This window comes from Cyprinus carpio, chromosome B13, assembly GCF_018340385.1.
Source record: "Cyprinus carpio isolate SPL01 chromosome B13, ASM1834038v1, whole genome shotgun sequence".
In the NCBI taxonomy this organism is placed as follows: Eukaryota; Metazoa; Chordata; class Actinopteri; order Cypriniformes; family Cyprinidae; genus Cyprinus; species Cyprinus carpio.
In genome coordinates, this window is record NC_056609.1 from 134,928 (window position 1) to 156,229 (window position 21,302).

Consider the following 21,302-nt stretch of genomic DNA (forward strand, 5'->3'; position numbering starts at 1 on the left):
CACTGTCATGCACTGTGACATTTTTCCCTGTTTTAACTTCTAAACTCCTTGAGATTTTAAAGTCAGTTTAATAGTATTGAAGTTCAAGTTTAAAAAAAGGTTTTAATAGCTTAAATTATTTCTATGAATTAAAAATGTTATCATGTTTATTCTTTATGAAAAAAAAAGAGAAAAATTAAGGGACAATCCAAATATTTGTCATTTGTTTTGCTTCACCTATTTATGTAGGCTACAATTATAATAATAATAATAATAATAATAATAATAATAATAATAAAAAAATGCCATCGGCCTGAGTAAATTTGACCATTATAGAATTGTGACTTTAAAGCAGGGATAGGCAACTTCGGTCCTGGAGGGCCACTGTCCTGCAGAGTTTAGCTCCAACCCTAATTAAACACACCTGAAAAAGGCAATTAGTGTTTTCGGGATTACTAGATAGATACGGGCAGGTGAGTTTTTATGAGGGCTGAAGCTAAACTCTGCAGGATAGTGGCCCTCCAGGACCGAAGTTGCCTATCCCTGCTTTAAAGGTTAGTGATTTAGGAGGTGAAAATACTGTGAAATTACAAATGGCATGGGATTTTAAAGCATAAAAACTGAAGGTCTATGAAACGTTAGCCAATAAAGCATTTTTTAACAATGGAACTTAAAGTTTTGAACTAAAATATTATTTCAACCATATAGCCTGTGAATAAATAAAATGCATAGCCTACTTTTCAAAGAAAGAACACTGAGAGTGTAGGTTGCTTCTGGTGTTTGGATTTGTACTTCAATATAATGAGCTCCAAGTTTAAGAATAGCCAAGTTTAAGAATAGCCTACACTAGGTTTATCTCTCTCTCTCTCTCTCTCTCTCTCTCTCTCTCTCTATTTAACAGCATTAACTTACAATGAAATACGTCTTCACTTTTAATGCTCTGATGCAAAGTAAACCACAATTTCTTTTGAATAATATAACACATAATTCATATTATATAAATACTGCACACCTATTAAATGTGTCAAATCTAAAATATGGTTTAATACCATGTAGCTTAGAGAAAATATAAGCACAGGCTCATAGGCTTGACATTTATCCTGCTTGAATTCGTTCTAAGAAGCGCACATAACTTCATAAGTACTAAACGTTCATCTGTGAATATTAAAGAGCAGGTCATATGGGTTTTTGAAAAATCTCTCTTTTGTAGTTTATAACGTAGCTATCCTTAAATGAAAACAATCTGTATAGTTGTTAATCAAAAAAGTGCATGATAAATAAAGATATTGTCTCTCAAAAGAGAGAGTCGGTTCTGAATCGCCGTAACGAGTCGTTATATTTTCGACTCTTTTGTCTGTTACCGGTGTACTTCACTGGGTAACACATTTGCATAATCCCCGCCTGCCCGCGAAATACGAACAGAGTGTGATCTGCCCACAAACACTTCTGCTATTAGTGCGTTTACATCTTGTTGAGAAGACGCGGTGTTCAAGGATACCACAGAAACACAATTCGAGCCTTTTGTTGTGTGCTTGTCATTTTATCAAGAACTGCTTCTCTAATCTGGGCTTTTATCTTCGTTGGCTTCTAATCTTCTTAATTTGGACTAACAAGCTCTCTGAACCACGACCTGTAAGTAGTACGATTGATACGTTAGGTGTACATTTTCAATTGAGTGCTCAAAATATAAAAAAATTTGTGCCAATATGTGATGTATACCTAGCGCAGCTTTAGGTTTCCAGCTAAAGCACGATATTACTGTCTTACTGAAGTAGTTCTAAAAATTCGCAGTTAACCTAAGAATATGTCGATTATTGTAGACTGACGTTGTTCTAATTACTTTGTTTAATAATAAAGAATGTAGTGTAGCACACAGACTTTATAATAATTGTGAAACTGCTGTTTATTGTGCTGCACAGGCAGTTACAGGGTTAATGCGGGAGAGATGAGTGATTTCGGCTGGTGCTCCTGTGATACAACTGTTCTGCGTTCTAATTAAAAGTTAAGACCAAGCGTCTTTTGTCTGTCGTTCTTCAAACATTACAGTAGACATAGTTTGGTTTACAAACTGTATTGTTTAATCAGTTGGTCACGTTAGCACTCGGCTAACGTATCCACCTAGTGTTCACAGTTTAGCAGCTAAACTTTAGCTGTGGGCACGATTCGCTTGCATAAGTGTTTTTGTATTTTATGTCATTATAAGAACGGATTGACTATATTATTGTTTTATGTAAAGGTGCTTTGTCAATGGTAGCGCTGGCTAACTGGCTCAAGGACTCATCTCTGTGCCAATCACAACAGGTTTGGCCAGCTGACCAATCAGAGCAGAGTAGGCTTGAGGAAGGGAGGGGCTTGCGCCGAACTTGCTTGAAACGAATCATTTCCTAATCATTGGCAAATGACTCTAATATTAAATGTATATTCTGAGAAAATTACAATGTTTTCTGACCTTAGATGCATTTAAACCTGATGTAGGGGACTCCAATACAACATTGGGACACTTTAAAATACCATATGACCTGCTCTTTAAATATTTTAACTACAGTGTTTTTCTTTCATTTTCCCCAACTGCAGCCGTCAAATGTAACACATCGGTGAGGCAAAGCTGACGGCTATTTGCGAAAATGTGCTTTTATGCGCTTGTTTGATAACTTGTGATTAAAGCGCCTCTCAACGGTCAAAAGCTGCAAATGCACTTTGCAGACGCGGCGGCGGCGGTAGAACCACCGTTTTGGTTGGCCACCTACTGTAATCAACGGTATTAACATGAATACTCATCAAAACGGACAATTCGACATCATTTTGTGTGTAATTCTCTGTTTATGCGACGTGAAAGAGTATTCTGACTCTGTACGGAGTCGTGTTTTCTGTGCGTGTATGTACTCTGAAAACTGGACCAAAATGAGTTCTTCTCCAGTTGCATCATCAGATTTATCCAGATGTCGCTCTTCTCTTACTTTCACATATTGACATTTTTGAACATTTTATCAGACGTGCAGCAAGTGTATTTTAGCTTATGTCCTGCTGGTTCATTTGTACGCATTTAACCCCCGAACCACGCAGCAGATTTTGTTTTGAATGAATCTCTTCCCAAATCATTCTTCCCTAACATTTTTGTCTCGTTTTTATCTGCTGAGGAAAACGTCAATAGATTTACATCATAGTTTTTGTTATTCAAAAAGTTTTAGTTCGTTATCATCTCGTTGGCATCGGTGAAAAAAATGTTGTTGACGACAATAATGACAAATTATTAATCAAAGAAATTTTTCATTTATTTACTTTTTCTGTCATGCCATCTTAAGTAATATGACGTTTAGTTCTCTGTAGTATTTCTGCATGCCAGTATCACTATATTAATATTACAGTTTATACCAAAATATAGCATGATTTATTCAGAAGTGTTTTCTTGGTAATGGGCTATTGGTTTTTGCCCCCTTATGATTAGATTATCACTTTTCACAATGACTATACAGTAATTACAAAGAAACATGTTTTTTTTTTATGATAACATTTATCGTATTTAATTAATATTATGTAGTTCGTTAATACGGTTGGTGGCCATCAGAACGTGCTTTCTACCGCCATGGGTGCCGCTGCCACAGTGTTTGAAAAAAGCATTTGCAGCTTTTGACCGATGAATGGTGCTTTAACCACAAGTTATCAAGAGAGCGCTTCAAGGTGCATTTTCACAAATAGCAGTCACCTTTGCCTCGCAGATGTTACATTTGACATCTGCAGTCAGTGAAAAATTAAAGAAAAACACTGTAGGCCTAGATAAAATATTTCATATTCACAGATGCAAATTTATTACTTATGAAGTTATGTGCATTTCTCATTTAGAACAAATTCAACCAGGATAAATGGGAAGTCTATGAGCCTGTGCTTATATTTACGCTAAGCGAAATATTACACCATATAGATTTGAAACATTTAACAGGTGTGCAGCATTATTTATATAATATAAATCATGTGTTATATTGTAACAATCGGCCGAATTACATTAATTTAAAATGGGGTCAGATTAAACTGTGTAAGATAAAATAAGTGTTTTAAAAGGATGAGACAACAACAAACGTAGAAAGAATAAATAGTGTATTTACAATATTCACAATGAACTTAAAACAACACAATAAAACTAGAAATCCTAGGCTGTTAAAAGCAGAGAGTCTTTCAGTTCCATACCCTTAAAACAGTCCTTAAGAAATCCAGTGTGTTGTAAGTTCCAATGTAAAAGTGTCCACCGTGTATATATACAATCCAAAGAAGTGATAATCCAATAAAAGTGAGATGCTGGAATGGCAAGTCCTTAAAAGTAACTCCTCAATCCAGCAGCAGTGATCGGTCAAAGTCCTTGATTGTTTGTCATGCTGGTTGCTTTATACTGGTCTAGTTCCTTATTCCTGTCATGTGACTGATCACATGACAGGCAGACCCATTTATAGTTAAAGACATACACACCTTAAAAAGAATAAGAGGATTAAAATGCCTAAGACAATATGTAAAACCATTAAAACTTGAATATATAGATACAAAACCATCTTAATATATATATATGGAGCGGTAAAAACATGTGTCTTTGTGTGACAGTGTCACAATATCACCTTAAAGAAATGGTGGTTTACTTTGCATCGGCGCATTAAAAACGGTAGCCGATTTTTAGGTAAAGTCACTAAAAAGAAGGTCATTTGTTGCTGAAAGTTGTTAATCAACGTTGTGACATAAAAGAATGTTGATGTCATTTTGTAACCATGTCGCAAACGGTGTAGAATACACAAAGAACTGATTTTCGCTAGCATTTTTACCTGCATTTTAAATTAGACATTTCACTCCTATAAACGGATGAAAAAGATTGCTTTTCAAGAAAATAAGTTTAACTATGTACCTGATTATTGATTATAGGGACAAAACAACTAGGGTTTATCATAAAGGAAACAATTATTATTGAACAAGTGCAACTAGCAACCTAATTCAGATGTGGCGTGAGTATGACTAGGCACTTCTTTCCAAGTCTCTAGCCGACGTGCCACTTGGCTAGCTTTTCAATACTTTCTTCTTTGTGTGGTTAAGAGGAAAATGCATGTATTCTTAACATTTTATATTTTTTTAAAAGGTGCCAAAAATTTGTTGCTGTGTGCTTTGGAAAACAAGTCGCTAGGGTAGTCTATAGCCCTATTTGGATGGTACTAGTTTTACAGGATACTTATGTGTCACAGACATACTTGGTGATTTTAATCCTGTCTGAATCTGCCACTTCTCACACAACCTCTGTAATAATTCCAGTGTAAATTACCTACTGTTTTTCAGCAAACTCAAAGTGAAATAAAAAAAAAATAATAACAATAATAAAATCAAGGGCCAGATCACGTAAACTGTTAAGACTGGCTATTGTAATATCAGCGTCAGGTTGGTAAGATTACATGCGTTCATTTCTGCACTCAATTCCATAATAGTTTAATATGTAGCCTACTTTTATGAATATTAAACATGAGTTTACTACACACACACAAAAAAAAAACATTAAATAGTTACACTAAAGTAACCACACATTAACATGGTTTTGCTAAACTAGCCATTTAGCTTCACCATGGTATTTTTAGTAAAACTGATTATACTAATGGTAATCAATCCGAATGATTATACGCAGTGCACGCATACAGAGCCCGTGATCTACACTCTAAAAAACGCTGGGTTGTTTTTTCAACCCAAACGCTGTGTTGAGACCACTGGGTATGACTTTGGGTTTTTTTAACCCAAGTTTGGGTTGAAAATTGGTCTCGATTATAACCCAGCGGCGTTGGGTTGGGAACGCGGACGTGAAAGAGAGCACGCACGTCACGTTAAAATCGTACGTCTCCAGTGCGAGAAGCCGCCATTTTCTCAGCTTGAAAGAAGCGAGTGAAAAACATTATGGTAAGCAAAGATTTAAAATGTAAAGTTATTATTCATTGTTTATGTCCGGGAGTATTTTGAGGTTTCATGAAAGGCGGGAATAAAAGAGTTTATATTGAAAAATACGCAGACGCGGTTTTCGCCTCAGAAACGGAGGTCTTAACGGCCTGTTTTACTGAACGGAAGAGGTAACGTTACTTTTAATATAACGTCCTTGAGTGTCTTATGTCATATTTATATTAGATTTTACAATACTTGCACTTTTTGAGGTGTTAATAGACGGTTATGGTTATGGTTACGATTACACTCATGGTAATTTGTTATCTTTTTTTCGTGGTTAAACTGAATGTACTTTAGTTTCCTAAAGGAAACGGCGTTATGTAATAAAGACTAGCATAATTATTTTGAGGCTGTTGAAGTGGTAATTTTTAAAAGTATGTTTTACATGTAATATTTCAGACTTGTTGAGCTCGTGTCTTCATTGTGTCCGTGCCGGGAGTTAAGGACACAGAAGCCTGCTTGTGTGAGGAGGAGGCGCTGTTCTCAGCTTCTTCTGAAGTATGGCGTTCGGATGAGGTCAATAATATGACGTTGTAACATGCACTCGTCTCACTGACGTCTTAATTTTTTGCTATTAAATCCATTCATTTCAAGACGCAGACGAGGCGTAGACGTCACGCAGACGTAAATCACGTGTGGCAGTGAAGTGTCGAGTCAGACGTTCATGCGTGATTCAATTTAATCATATAATCTATAAAATCATATCATAACTAACACCTATCATAACACACTGCTCACACGGCTCAGTGCAGTGTGTGAGGCAATGCACAATTTACCTGCCCTTCATTTACTGCTCTCAATGGACGTGACATATCCGTCTGACTTGTAACGTGACGTCTGCGTCTGACTTTTTTTTTTTTTTTTTTTTTTTTTTTTCAGTTTTTAGTGCTTCTTTTTCCCGGCCAACTCAATATACATTAATTGCGGGCATATTAAATATACATATATTAATATATAATAATTTAAAGTATAAAGATAACAAAGTATAAAGCCAATAAATAACAAAAGCAATCCTTTAGCGAAGTTTGTGTTGCTTATAGGCCTACTTATGTCATCTATTTTTATGAAATCCTTTTTGAAATTACATTTGGGGGGTTATTGTGTTTTTTATTTTACACATTTTTAATGTAGCCTACAGCACTTGATTGCCAACCCATCGATTGCAATCGGCTGCTAGATTTGAGACTGTTGCTGTAATTATAAAATACATAGAAAAATGCATTATGCCTGATTAATGTTCAGTTTTTCAAGCACCTCTCTTCTTATATTTTACATTTAAAATATAAATTAGGATTCTAATATTATTTTATTACTCAATTGTTTTTTCCTTTATTTTTTTAATGTAAACTTTTCGTTATCATTGAGAAAACCTAAGATAAGCTTATTTTAAGCTTTATGATCAATGAATTATGTGTACCAAACAAGCAAAGAAGAATTAAATAGGCTATATAAGGGTGTGCGATAGAGACAAAAATGATATCTTGATATTTTCTAGGATTTTTACCCATAACCATAATCAAACTATATTTTTCTGAGTGTGTTGGAGAAGCTGACTCCTAAAGTTGTTCATATTCTTTATATTCTGCATAGTCAGTTCACAGCAGTGATGGAAATTAATATTTTCCAACAAATTTTTATTTATTTTTTACCCTTCAAGGGCATTTTATATTTTTTTCTAGAAGTGTGCATTATATTTGCGACAAATTCTTAAATTCAATCAATAAAGTGAATTAGAATAATAAGACATTCAGGGCTGTTACCAAACCAATAAAAATCATTATAAACAAAATCTTTGCAATGCAGAGGAAACAACCTGCATCTGAAGAGGCATTTAAATGTATTTACACACTGTTTAATGCAGGACATGAATCCTTTAACCTGAAGTTATAAATGCAGAAATAATGTTTTGATAATTTAACTGTAAAACATTGAATAGCCTACTGATATTTACAATTATAAAGGAAAACACTTTAAATACTTTAAACTACTTTAAATGTGAAATGAAAACCGCCAGTAGGTGGCAGAAAGTCACTATTAATAAGAGAGTCATTGATCATTTAAACGGTTGATTACAGTTTTCTCAGTCGCTTTGGTGCATTTCTCACATCACTATTTACATTTGCACAACAGTTAGTTCAACCTCCACAACATTTAGTCATTTGTGCACATCATAGTAGCAGTTTCTCATTCCTTCAAACAAACTGCAAATGCTTTTGGACATGCATCAATTGCTTTCATACAACTCTCTGCTGTTTTATAACATTATCATTTGCTTATGTCATGTCAGCCAAAATTAACTGCTTGTGAATGCTGAATAGTCATTCCATATAAAACTAATAGTCCTCATTTCATTGCTTGAGTCATTACATACAAAAATGTTGAACTAGATGTCAAAATCTGTCAAGCAAATTTTACACATTTTTTTAGACACTCTTTACAGGGACATAATCCCTGAGAATGAGAGGGGTCTAACCGGAGACCATCTGAGCAAGCATGTTGTTGTTTTGGATAATGTGCGTTTTCACCACTCAGATGTCGTCAGACAGTGGTTTGCAGCACATGATAGGATGCTGGTGGAATATCTCCCTCCCTACTCACCATTCCTAAATCCAATAGAGGAGTTTTTCTCTTCCTGGAGGGGGAAGGTATATGACCGCATCCACATACCCAAATGGCCCTGCTAGTGGCCATGGATGCAGCATGTGAAGACATCACAGCAGAGTCCTGGATTCCCCACTCGCAGAGATACTTTCCTCACTGCATTGCAAGAGATGATATTCGCTGTGATGTAGATGAAATTATGTGGCCAGACAGAGAGGTGTTCTGGATGTGCATGAATGATTACAGTACTATGTATGTTCAGTTCCAATATGTACTGCGATATTGTTTACAGTTGCACAGCTCTACCCAAAGGGAGTTTGTTTGTTGTAAATAAGGGTGTATTTTTTATTTTGCACAATGCTGTGAACAAATTAGAATAGCAAAGAGCATATTCAGTAAAAATGTGAAACATACATATTACAGTAAGTGTCTTGTAATCGGTTACCTCACTAAATACAGTAATGTGTAACTTTACTGTATGTTTTTTAAATGGCTGTGCAAATAGTATATAGTGCTGTCTTGAGCATTTTCAGGTAGTGTCACCAAGATCTGACTTTTTTGCATTGGAAAACATTGACAGAGTAAACTGTTATAATGAAAACATGACAAAGCCATCTTGTTCATAAACAATGGTGTCAGGACTTTTCATCATGATGACACTGACACTTTCATTGACATGAATACTTGCTTTTGAGGAATAACCTATCCATTTTGAGCAAGTGACACGCTTTTGCAGGTCAACTAGGTTTTGCAGTTTGTACTAATTGTTTTGAGAACTGCATTAACTGTTGTGCAAATGTAAATAGTGATGTGAGAAATGCACCAAAGCAACTGAGAAAAACCGTAATTCAGGAACGAAACACTGTCATTTTGTTCAGAGACGCAAAACAGCACAGTAGCTCTGTCTGGAATGAGCTATTTTTATTGTATTGTAAAAATATATTTTTATTTGTATTATTATACAAAAATAGGCAATATGGTGTGTCTTAAACAGAAGTCTGTTAATGTTAACTTCTTGTTTATTTAGCTGATGTAAAATATATATACAAGGGAACGAATAGAGCCCTGCACAGCTTATCAGAATTCTTGTCCTGAGTCTGCCTGGATCCCCTGTCTTTCTCTCTCTCTTTCCCATACACAGCTGATGATGCAGCCTGTCACAATCATTAGTTGGAGTGCCCATGAACTTCAGTAGAGGGCACTCCACTCAGGACCATTCCACCCATCAACCACCAGATTTCACTTGGACACTAGCACCTCTCATACTGTTGCACCACACCCAAACTACATCCCCCATGAGTCACTGCATCACTAATCACCTTGCCACACCTGCACCTCATTTACACACACATATAAGCAGTGAAGTCTTGCTCACTCCCTGCGAAGTCTTGTTTAGCCTGTCTAGCATTTCTGAGCGGTTTCCCTTGTGTTTGTTTTTCCCGTGTCTGATCTTGGATTGTGTATTTCAACTCTGATTCTCTGCTGCCTGCCCCGATCTCTGCTTGGTTCTGTTTTCGATTCTGGTTGCCCCTAATATACCTGACGCCATTCCTGATTTCTGCCTGTCTGACCATTCTTTGAATAAAGTTCTGCACTTGGATCCGAACGCCTCTGACTCCTTGTTACACAGCCATTACAATATTTCAGTTTTGTTTTTAATGGCAAAGTGGTCATATCTATTTTCGTTTCTCTATTAAGTTAATTTAGAAATATGTTTGGAACATTCTATGTTTGTTAAATTCAGGGATTTTTTTTTATTTATTTTTTTCTAAGGAACAACCAAGAGGCCAGCAGGAAGCGCAATGAGCATATGTTTGATCAATTTAGCTTTCTTCTCAAATCAACACGACTTGCCTAAAATAAAATCTATGGATAAGAAAAAAAAGAAATCACTTCATGCATTTCACCATACTAATTATTTTTTTTTCACCCTAGATAAATGTGTGCTATTGATGAAAAAAACAAACAAACAAAAAAAAAAACGGAAGAAACCCAGACGAGACGCAGACGTGACGTTCAGGCAGCCAAACTGTAAAAGTTGCAGATGTAGACGTCACGTAGACGACACGTTCAGACAGTCGAGCTGTAATGTGGCAGACGCAGACGTGACGTTCGACAGACGCAGACGTGACGTTCAGTGAGACGAGTGCATGTTACAACGACATATCAAACACCCCTAATCACTCTCTCTGTGAATGAGTTATTTTTAGAAATAAACTTCATAGTTCCATCATGTTATCATTTTTTTTTACTAAGACTAAAAGAATGTTTGTTTTTGTACATGCTGAAAGCCAGAGACAAGATAACTTCATTCTTTTGAGACTGATGTGAGGTATTTTTAGAAAAATAGATGTTTCTGTTGTTTCCTGCCTGTTTACTTCACATTTTGATGCAACAACAGTATGATTACATGTTCATATTTTAACTATAGATGTCCCTTTTTTCTTTGCAGAACTCAAACTAACTTTGGAGTTAAGGACACAGAAGCCTGCTTGTGTGAGGAGGAGGTGGTTTTCTCAGCTTCTTCAGAAGAGAGGGAAAGACAGTTTAAGGCAAGTGAACTTCATAGTTTCATGTTATCAGTTTTTTTCTGAGAGTAAAATGTTTGTTTTTTGTTTTTGTAGATGTTGAAAGCCAGAGATATAGGAGAGCATCATTCTTTTGAGATTTATGTAAGTTATTTTTAGAAAATAAATGTTTCTGTTGTCTCCTGCCAGTTTACTTCACATTTTGATGCAACAACAGTATGATTACGTGCTCATTTCATTAAAACCATTGATGTCTGTGTTTTTCATTGCAGAACTCAAACCAACTTTGGAGTTGTCTGATTTGGCAAGTCATCATTCTTGGTCTTCCCTCTTAAAGGAATAGTTCACACAAAAAAATAATTTACCTGCCCTAATGTCATTCCAAACCTATAAGACTTTTCAATTCAATTCAATTCAAGTTTATTTGTATAGCGCTTTTTACGATACAAATCATTGCAAAGCAACTTTACAGAAAATTAAGTTTCTACAATATTTAGTAGTAGCTTATCAGTGATGACTGTCAGTTTATGTGCATATGGGAGAAATGTTCAGAAAAATCAATAAAAGTAAACAAACAGATGGTTAACACTATTAACAGCAATTATGCAATCAAACTTATAGCAAAATGTGGTAGTTCTGTATGTTGTCTCTGGGTTAGCATCATCTGAGGTCCTCTGAGGGGTTGGCATCATCTCTTCTCAGGTGTTCTGGATCCAGACTGGAGCTTGTGTAAATCCTAGTTACATCCCGTGGCAAAACAGAGAAACAAATAGAGACATAATTAGCGTAGTTGTTGTTCCAGCCAAGTAAAATTAATTAGTTTAACCCAAGCTAAAGATTAATAATGCGCATTTGATTAGATATAACTGCAGTCCAAAATTAAGAGATGCATTATTTGAATGCTTGGCCAAAGAGGTGTGTTTTTATTCTAGATTTAAACAGAGAAAGTGTGTCTGAACCCCAAACATTATCAGGAAGGCTATTCCAGAGTCTGGGAGCCAAATGCGAAAAAGCTCTACCTCCTTTAGTGGACTTTGCTATCCTAGGTACTATCAAAAGTCCAGCGTTTTGTGACCTTAGGGAGCGTGATGGGTTGTAGCATGGTAGAAGACTAGTTAGGTACGCAGGAGCTAAGCCATTAAGGGCCTTATAAGTAAGTAATAATATTTTGTAACTGATATGAAACTTAATAGGTAGCCAGTGCAGAGACTGTAGTATTGGGGTAATATGATCATATTTTCTTGACCTGGTAAGGACTCTAGCCGCTGCATTTTGGACTACCTGTAGCTTGTTTAATGAGGATGCAGGACAACCACCTAGCAGTGCATTACAATAGTCCAGTCTAGAGGTCATGAACGCATGAACTAGCTTTTCTGTATCAGAAACAGGTAACATGTTTTGTAGCTTGGCAATGTTTCTAAGATGGAAGAATGCTGTTTTTGTAACATGGGAAATATGATTTTCAAAAGACAAGTTACTGTCTGATATAACATATAAGATTTTTGACAGTAGAGGAAGTAACAGTACATCCGTCTAATTACAAATTGTAATCTACGAGATTCTGTGTAATGTTTTCTGGTCCAATATGATATATCTCTGTCTTATCTGAATTTAATAGGAGAAAATTTTTGGTCATCCAATCTTTTACATTTATAACACACTATGTTAGCTTAGATAATTTTGAAGTTTCACCTGGTCTTGTTGAGATATATAGTTGAGTATCATCAGCATAACAGTGGAAACTAATCCCGTAATTTTCTAATGATATTACCAAGGGGCAACATGTATATTGAAAATAGCAGAGGACCTAGGACAGATCCTTGTGGCATTCCATATTTTACTGGTGATAAATGATATGACTCCCCATTTAAATAAACAAAGTGGTAGCGATCGGACAGGTAGGATCTAAACCATCTTAAAGCCTGCCCTTGGATACCTGTATGGTTTTGTAATCGATCTATGAGTATGTCGTGATCTATGGTGTCGAACGCAGCACTAAGATCAAGTAAAACTAGCAATGAGACGCAGCCTTGGTCTGATGCAAGAAGCAAGTCATTTGTAATTTTAACAAGTGCAGTTTTTGTGCTATGATGGGGCCTGAAACCCGACTGAAATTCTTCATAGAGATCATTTTTTTGCAGGTAGGAGCACAATTGAGCAGACACAACTTTTTCTAAAATGTTAGACATAAATGGAAGATTTGAAATGGGTCTGTAATTTGCCAGTTCACTAGGATCTACTTGTGGTTTCTTAATAAGAGGCTTAATAACCGCCAGCTTGAATGGTTTTGGGATGTGACCTAAAGATAACGACGAGTTAATAATATTGAGAAGCGGTTCTTCAGCTACAGGTAACAACTCTTTCAGTAATTTAGTGGGTACAGGATCTAATAAACACGTTGTTGGTTTAGATGCAGTGATAAGTTTATTTAGCTCTTCATGTCCTATAGTTGTAAAGCACTGCAGTTTATCTTTGGATGCGATGGATAAAACTAAAGTATTAGACGCTGTAGAATCTACATTTGTTATTTGTATTTCTGATGTTATCTATTTTATCAGTGAAGAAATTCATAAAGTCATTACTATTTAACTGTGAGGGAATATTTAGATCGGGTGGCGTCTGGTTATTTGTTAATCTAGCCACTGTGCTAAATAAAAACCTTGGATTGTTTTGGTTGTTTTCTATGAGTTTGTGGATATGCTCGGCCCTGGCAGTTTTTAGAGCCTGTCTATAGCTGGACATACTGTTTTTCCACGCAATTCTAAAAACTTCCAAGTTAGTTTTTCTCCATTAGCGCTCAAGACTACGAGTTTCTTTCTTGAGAGAATGGGTATTACTGTTGTACCATGACACAGTACGTTTTTCTCTAACCTTTTTCAATTTGATGGGGGCAACAGCTTCTAATGTATTAGAGAAGATAGTGCCCATGTTGCCAGTCATTTTGTCTAGTTCATGTGTATTTATGGGAACACAGAGCAGTTGAGATAAATCAGGCAGGTTATTTGTGAATCTGTCTTTGGTGGCTGGAACAATAGTTCTGCCCGGACGATAACGCGAAGCTATATAGTTATTATCATCAATACGCAGAATGCACGATACAAGGAAATGATCAATAACATCATCACTTTGAGGTACGATATCTATGTCAGTAAGATCAATTCCATGCGATATAATTAAATCTAGCGTATGATTAAAACGATGAGTGACATTTTGCTTTACTCCAAAACAGTTTAATAAGTCAGTAAACGCAAGTCCTAATGCATCATTTGTATTATCAACGTGAATGTTAAAATCTCCAAAAATTAGTGCTTTATCAGCAGTAACCAACAGGTCTGAGAGGAAATCTCCAAAATTCTTTTAGGAATTCTGTATATGGCCCTGTTGGTCTATACACAGTAGCCAGAGAAAGGAGATACGATAGATTTCTTTTGCATATCTGACAGTGTAACATTAAGCAGAAGTATTTCAAATGATTTAAACCTGTATCCTTTTTTCTGAGTAACATTGAGAATATCACTACAAATTGTTGCAACACCTCCCCCACGACCAGTCTGACGGGGCTCATGTTTATAACAGTAGTTTGATGGAGTAGACTCATTTAGACCAATATAATCATTTGGTTTTAGCCAGGTTTCAGTCAAGCAGAGTACATCAAAACTATTATCTGTGATCATTTCATTTACAATAACTGCTTTTTTCTAATGTTTATGAGCCCAAACTTTAAAAATTGTTTTTGTTCATTTATTTTATGTTTTTCTGGTTTAATCACGATAAGATTTTTTCTAGATCCTACATTAAATTTATATTTTGACCTCACTATTCGGGGAACAGACACAGTCTTAATAGATTGGGCAGCGCAAGTACTTCTAACATTTAAGTGGGTAGAACAAAAGCCATCATAGCAGTTATTTGAGAATTGGCTTACTAGTCATATGGAGCATAGAGTCCTGGAGCTGTTGTCCGACAGGAGTTCTGCTCCGACTCTGCTGGGGTGCAGGCCATCAGTGCGAAAAAGCCTAGGTCGCTCCCAGAAAAGATTCCAATTATTAACAAAGAGCAGTTTCTGTTCTTTACACCATGACAATAACCATTCATTTAGAGCAAAAAGTCTACTGAACCTTTCGTGTCCTCGTCGATACGTGGGCAGCGGTCCTGTCTCGGCGCTGGCGTGAAGGACATCTGAGCAGATCGCGTCCTGGGTGCACCGGGCCTGTGCAGACAAACACACGGGGTGGAGGTGGTGGGACTGTTAGTAGCACACTGCATACTCACCCTGGACTTGTGAGCGTCAGCCCGGAAGGTTTCCAGTGCGGCTCTCCGCTCTCTCAGCTGGGCCTGCCGAATGCAGCTCGAACGTGTCGTCACCTGCACTCAAAGGTAGACAAACACCCGGCATTAAACCAAGTAACAGCGAGTAAAGCAATTGTAATGTGTGTGAATAGAGTATTAGCGATGCACGTGGGTTTAGCGACAACCACGCTGGTGAGGCTAATGGGCTATAAGCTACTAGCAGAAATCAAAATAAAACTAGTGATAACAAGGCGCTCTGATTGTTTTTGTTGTAGAATACGATAGAGGATATATTCACACGTTATAGAAACGAAAATGATGGTATATAAAATAGATTTCAACAATAAAAAATAGACGATAGAGAAATAACGTGACGGAGCTCAAACTAGAGGCATATGGCAGCAACAAACAGGAAGTTTGTCTGTCTTTACAACACAAATGAATATATTTTTAATTTTCTCATCATTTTGTTAATCCATTGAGAGTCTAGATAATCGGTATTTTCAAGCCTCATAAATACAGAGTTATTGTAGAAGTAATCCATTCCGATTTTTATATATGATTAAATCTTAAATTATATGATAGAGAACATGTATGTTCAAAAGTAAATATTGGTCTACCAGGCTAGCAATGGAGGAAAAAAATTAAGAGAATATTAAATATTTATTTGTGTTTCAAAAATTAGCAGAGTTTGTATGGGTCTGGAACAACATGGGGAAGTGTAAATTATGACCATTTTCATTCTTTGGTGAACTAACTCTTTGAAGAGCAGCCCTCCACGTACATGAAAATTTGTGAGGTAAGTGAATTTCATGTCTGTTTTAATGTTTCAGTAAAGGATTATCTTTCTGAAAGCAATATATTTATTCAAACAATATCACATGTCCTCACACTAGTGCTGCCATTACAGCCTTCTAGAGCGCTGTGGTAGACAGAGACATTAAACAACCTACACAAAGTGTTGAAATTATAAAACAGATTATTTACCTCTCCTTACTAATGTGAATACACCTCTATCTGAAAATGGATAGTTTAAGTAAATATTTTCTTTTTTCAAATGTGTTTCTCTTTAGGCCACTGATGAAGAGCAGACAGTGACTGGGATGAATGCTGGTCAAAGAGGAGAATGTCCTTTCCTCTAAACTGATGCAGCAGTGGTTTTAAAGGAGGACGCTACCCTGGATCATGTAGAAGATGTCACATGCTGTGCTGATCGGGCTTCTTCATGACTACATCAATTATGTTTAAGAGATCATGAAAGTTGACAGTGATGCATGATCCGTATTCATGGACTGTGAAACAAACTGTAAGTGTATTATTTCTAAAAACAAAATGTTAAATGCTTGTGCTATGTTGTTTAGTAGAAATGGAGTTTACTCTGTCATTCATACACATGCTCACATTTTTTCACACACACACACACACACACACACACACACACACACACACACGTCTGTTAAATGTTATAATATCAGTGTTAATGTTGTGGTTTATGTGTGTACTGTCATGCTAGAATAGTTGGTAAAGAACTTAACTAATTGTACAACTATTGTATAATAGTGTTTTTGTATATTTTTATACAATATAAAAAATTTACCAAAAAGTCACATTTGATCTTAAAAGTTATATTCAACAAATGTTCAATGCTTTATTTATCAACTCTGTAGCTGTTAATGCCATAGTTTTCTGCATTTCTTCTTACATGCATGTTATTTTTTGACAGTTTTTAATAAATATTTACCTTTTGATAGTTATTATTTGTGTGTAAAAGTGATTTTAAAATGAACAAGATTTGTAGGTTCAATGCCTAGCTTAATTTGGGTTCATTTTAGCCTAGCAATGTAGTAATTTTATACCATTAAAAAAGCAACCCAGCATGCTGGGTTAAACATAATAACCCAACTGGTTGGGTTAAAATAACCCAGTGTTGGGTTCGTCCCTTTTTGACCCAGCGCTGGGTTGCCAAAATAACCCAAAGTGGGTTGTTTTCAACCCAGCAGTTTTTAGAGTGTATGTGACACCCAGATGTACAAAACAGACCCTCCCACCTCTGTAATAAACATGGAGATGTTAGTCCCATCCGAATTGGCACATGAAAAATCACAGACGTCAGGTGATAAGAATCGAAACTCAAACGTAGTTTAGAAAACTAGTCCCGTACGAATAGGGCTTAAGAAATTGCTAAATCTAACAACAAATGGCTAAACTGGCAACACTGCAGGCTACTCAGGCATTTCAGCATTTCCAGTCAAAATGTCACATACCACCCTTTCCTGTGGACTACAGCTAAAGCAGCTGAAGCAAGAGCGAGGCTGCCTCCGCTTGAACCACAGGCCCACACATCTCAGTCTTTTTCCTCCTGCTAATAATAAGCATTTTTTCCTTTTCAGTGGCCTCCAGCTCCCGTAGCAGACACTAGCGTGAGGCTGCCTCCGCTCGCAACACAGACCAACACATCTCTTTCTTTTCCTCCATTTTTCTCTTACTCTTCTATCAGTTTCCCATCTCAAGCCCCAGAGGCCAATATTAAGCATGAGGCTGCCTCCCCTGACAATTGTGGACCCTGCTCATCTCCCTCACAGCTCTCTACTTCATTTTAAAATCACAATATTCTCTTTTTATAGCAACATCAAATGCTGTTGCCTCGGAGCCACCTCCAGTGGCTCACAACATCCGAGCACAAATCCTGGCAGGTGCGGACATAGACCCCTCATCTAAGGCCGTCACTAACGATTAATTGGGTAACAGAGTTATCTGTGGATTATTCTGTTGATTAATCGGATAATTATAATTTATATTCATGGTAGATATGGATTTCAAAAAAAAAGTTTCTATATTTAGAAATCAGGGCAGTCGATGGCCGATATATGATGCTGATTTTTTGGGCCGATATGTTGGGCCAATTTTCTTTTTTTTCCCCATTCATCTCATGAAAGTGAGTTTGAGCAAATGATTATTGCAGGGCACAAGATAGTAATAGTAGTAGTAGCCAAATTTAGAGTAATAATACATGGCTCAAAACTTAAGCAGCTTCTCCAAACAGTTCTGAAGCATGCTTTATGTTTTCTGACAGACACCAGTGTTTTCCACAGCCTGCAAATTAATTCTCTGCCAGCAGGAGGCGCTGTTGGAGCGGAGATATAACAGTTTCCCCGGTAACGGCTGTAATCAAATAAGCACTGCTTACAAAAGCTACTTAATCTTGCATTACAGGAAAGACGAAATGAAAATGACATCACAGCTTTTCTGAAGACAGTCGGTTCTTTTCAAAGATACATTCATATAAAAACACCCGCGCTGAATTTAATTTTGAAACGTGAAGCGATCATTTTATTCAGCGAAGTATAAGCCTTTTATAAGTCTTGAGAAATCTATTTGTGGCGGTCAGTTTTGATATAGTGATGAGCCTTCACAAATAACTGAATGTATAGGGAACACTGGACACTCCTATAAGTCATAGTGATAAAAATAAAAGATTTCACACATATTACACATCCTGCTGCTCATAACTGCTTAAGAGTGCGCTGGCATCGTGGAGGATATTGTTGGACCTACACACACATTTCATGAGGAAAGTTAATGGGCGTTGTAATCAGCCCAGAAGTTTAGTCTGAATATGATAACTTCCCAGCATCATCTTGTAGGGTAAAACGTAAACTTAAGAATTGGTGGGTTTTTAAATTTGAGCCAAAATCATCACAATTAAAAGAACCAAAGACTTAAACTACTTCAGTCTGTGTGCACTGAATTTATTTAATACACGAGTTTCACAATTGGAGTTGAATTACTGAAATAAATGAACTTTTCCACAACATTCTAATTTATTGAGATGCACCTGTATATTTATTTTTCACCTGGGTAGGTTTGAGGCCCGTGCAGGTCTATACCAGATTTATGCATTTGGAAATGAATGTTGTGATATGTTTTACTATTATATTATTATTATATAAATAAAATTTAATTATATTTTAATATAATTCTTTTTTACAGATTCCCCCAATCTCTTGAACACCCATGCTAAACTATATTATTATCAGTATTATTATTATTATTATTATTTAAAAAAAAATTAATTATTATTTAAACACGTTGTAATTCATACAAAGGAATGATAAAAAGTGATAAATTTCGTAATACATGGACATAATTTTCGGCATGTCATGGGCTCTGTATACAGCAGGGATAGGCAACTCCGGTCCTGGAGGGCCACCAAAAAAAACCACCTAACAACATGATTTTTCGTTCAAAAACTTAGATTGAAATGAAAAAAAACTTTGATTGAAATGATAGCCCCTTAATAAAACATAAGTAAATGGTGTAGTTTTAATGGTTTTTATAATGACTGTTTAATAACCATAACATGCATTAAGAGCCTTTATGTAAATAATTTTTTTTTTATTTAAATTTTTTTTAAGCGTTAGGCTGCAGCCTATGACTATCACACATTTTAAAATGAACTTTCTAAAAATTAATTTTAAATTAATTTTCTGATTTTTAAGGATGTTATAACTTTATATTATAATGTTATTGTTTTATTTCATTATTCGATTGCAGTTTACAAAATAAAAAATAAATTTGATATAATTCCAGTCAGTTTGCAAACTGTCCCTTTGCGCCACCTGGTGGTAGTTTCATGAACAACTTCAACAGCGACTGATTTGCAGTTACCGCTGGTGGTAGTCATTTTGGTTGGCCACCTACTATATGCTAATGTCACATTGACTTTATTATTATTATTATTGTTATACATTTGCTTAGATTTTATTAAAAATAAATAATTCAAATAACAGTTCAATATTGTAATATTTCACACTATTACTCATTCTGTTGTATTATTGATCATATAAATGCAGACTTGGTGAGCAGTAGAGACTTCTCTCAAAAACATTTCAAGATCTTAATCATTTCAAGCTTTCAACTGGTAGTGTGTAAACCTGCACACACATGTGCATTCAAACACAGTTTGTTTACATTTTATGAGTAGCTGTAGGTTTCACAGTTTCAGTGATTCTTACCATTCTCTGCATAAACCCGCTGTCTGATAATATTTGTTCCGGCCCATCTAGATCTGCAGCAGATGCTAGAGGAAAGACACCACCCTCTTGCTCTTCATCCATCTGCATTTGGGGTCAACATGCCTGTTCCCCACTAGAGACTGGGCCAATCAAGTCAGATGGTTGATCTTTAACCCTTATGCGTTGTTGGGGAAGTTTTCGTCCACTAGGGGGTAAAGTTGAGTCTTATTTCCCTGTGTTTCAGCAAATGGAATGTTTTTTGGTGAGAAATCTTATTTTTACACATATTTTGGGAAAATGCTTTGGAAATTTTCAAAAACTCAACAATACACAGAGGGCAAATTCACTACCCTTTCGTTATGTTCGTGGATGAAAACATGCTCTAAATTAAACTGCTGTAAAAATGTATGAGATAAATATTTTTTTCTAATTTTTTTGCATAAATCTATTAATCAACCTCAGTCCTGATCAAAACTACTAAATGTTTAAAAAAATCCAAGATTTTAACTCTTTAATTACCAAGTTAATAAACGATGTCACTGATTTGGAAAAAAAAAACACACAAAATGACTTATTTTCAATATAAAAGGAATTGTGGCTGGATTTTTTTTTTATTTTTTTTTTTACCTTTTATCACAGTCTTGGGCATGTCAAAGATTAGTAACAACATTGGCTTTGATGCATTGTTAGTTTTTGTGCAGCATTAGATTTTAATTTTTTCTCCCTCATTTATTGTTCGTGGCTGTTTTTGCCCCATTGACTTCCACTGTAACAACATTTTTTGATTGCAAAGCCATGACACCATAAAATCATGCATTCTTGATGGTTGGTGGTTTTCCCTGTTGGGAAGAGGTAAAATTCCCTGTGTATAATATGCTGTTATGCTCCATTTAGCTCTATATACAAGTCAGAAACTTAGCTTTTTTTGCACAGGCCTATC

At 35.9% G+C, this 21,302-nt stretch overlaps 1 long non-coding RNA gene across 1 annotated transcript in view; it reads left to right on the forward strand.

Annotated features, from left to right (window-relative positions):
- The first annotated feature begins 13,791 nt into the window (after positions 1-13,791).
- The window catches only part of LOC122139366, a 41,369-nt gene continuing 33,858 nt past the window's right edge, over positions 13,792-21,302 (forward strand). Inside the window, exon 1 of the long non-coding RNA XR_006156224.1 lies at positions 13,792-13,832. This is a non-coding gene — a long non-coding RNA (uncharacterized LOC122139366). The remainder of the gene's footprint in view (positions 13,833-21,302) is intronic.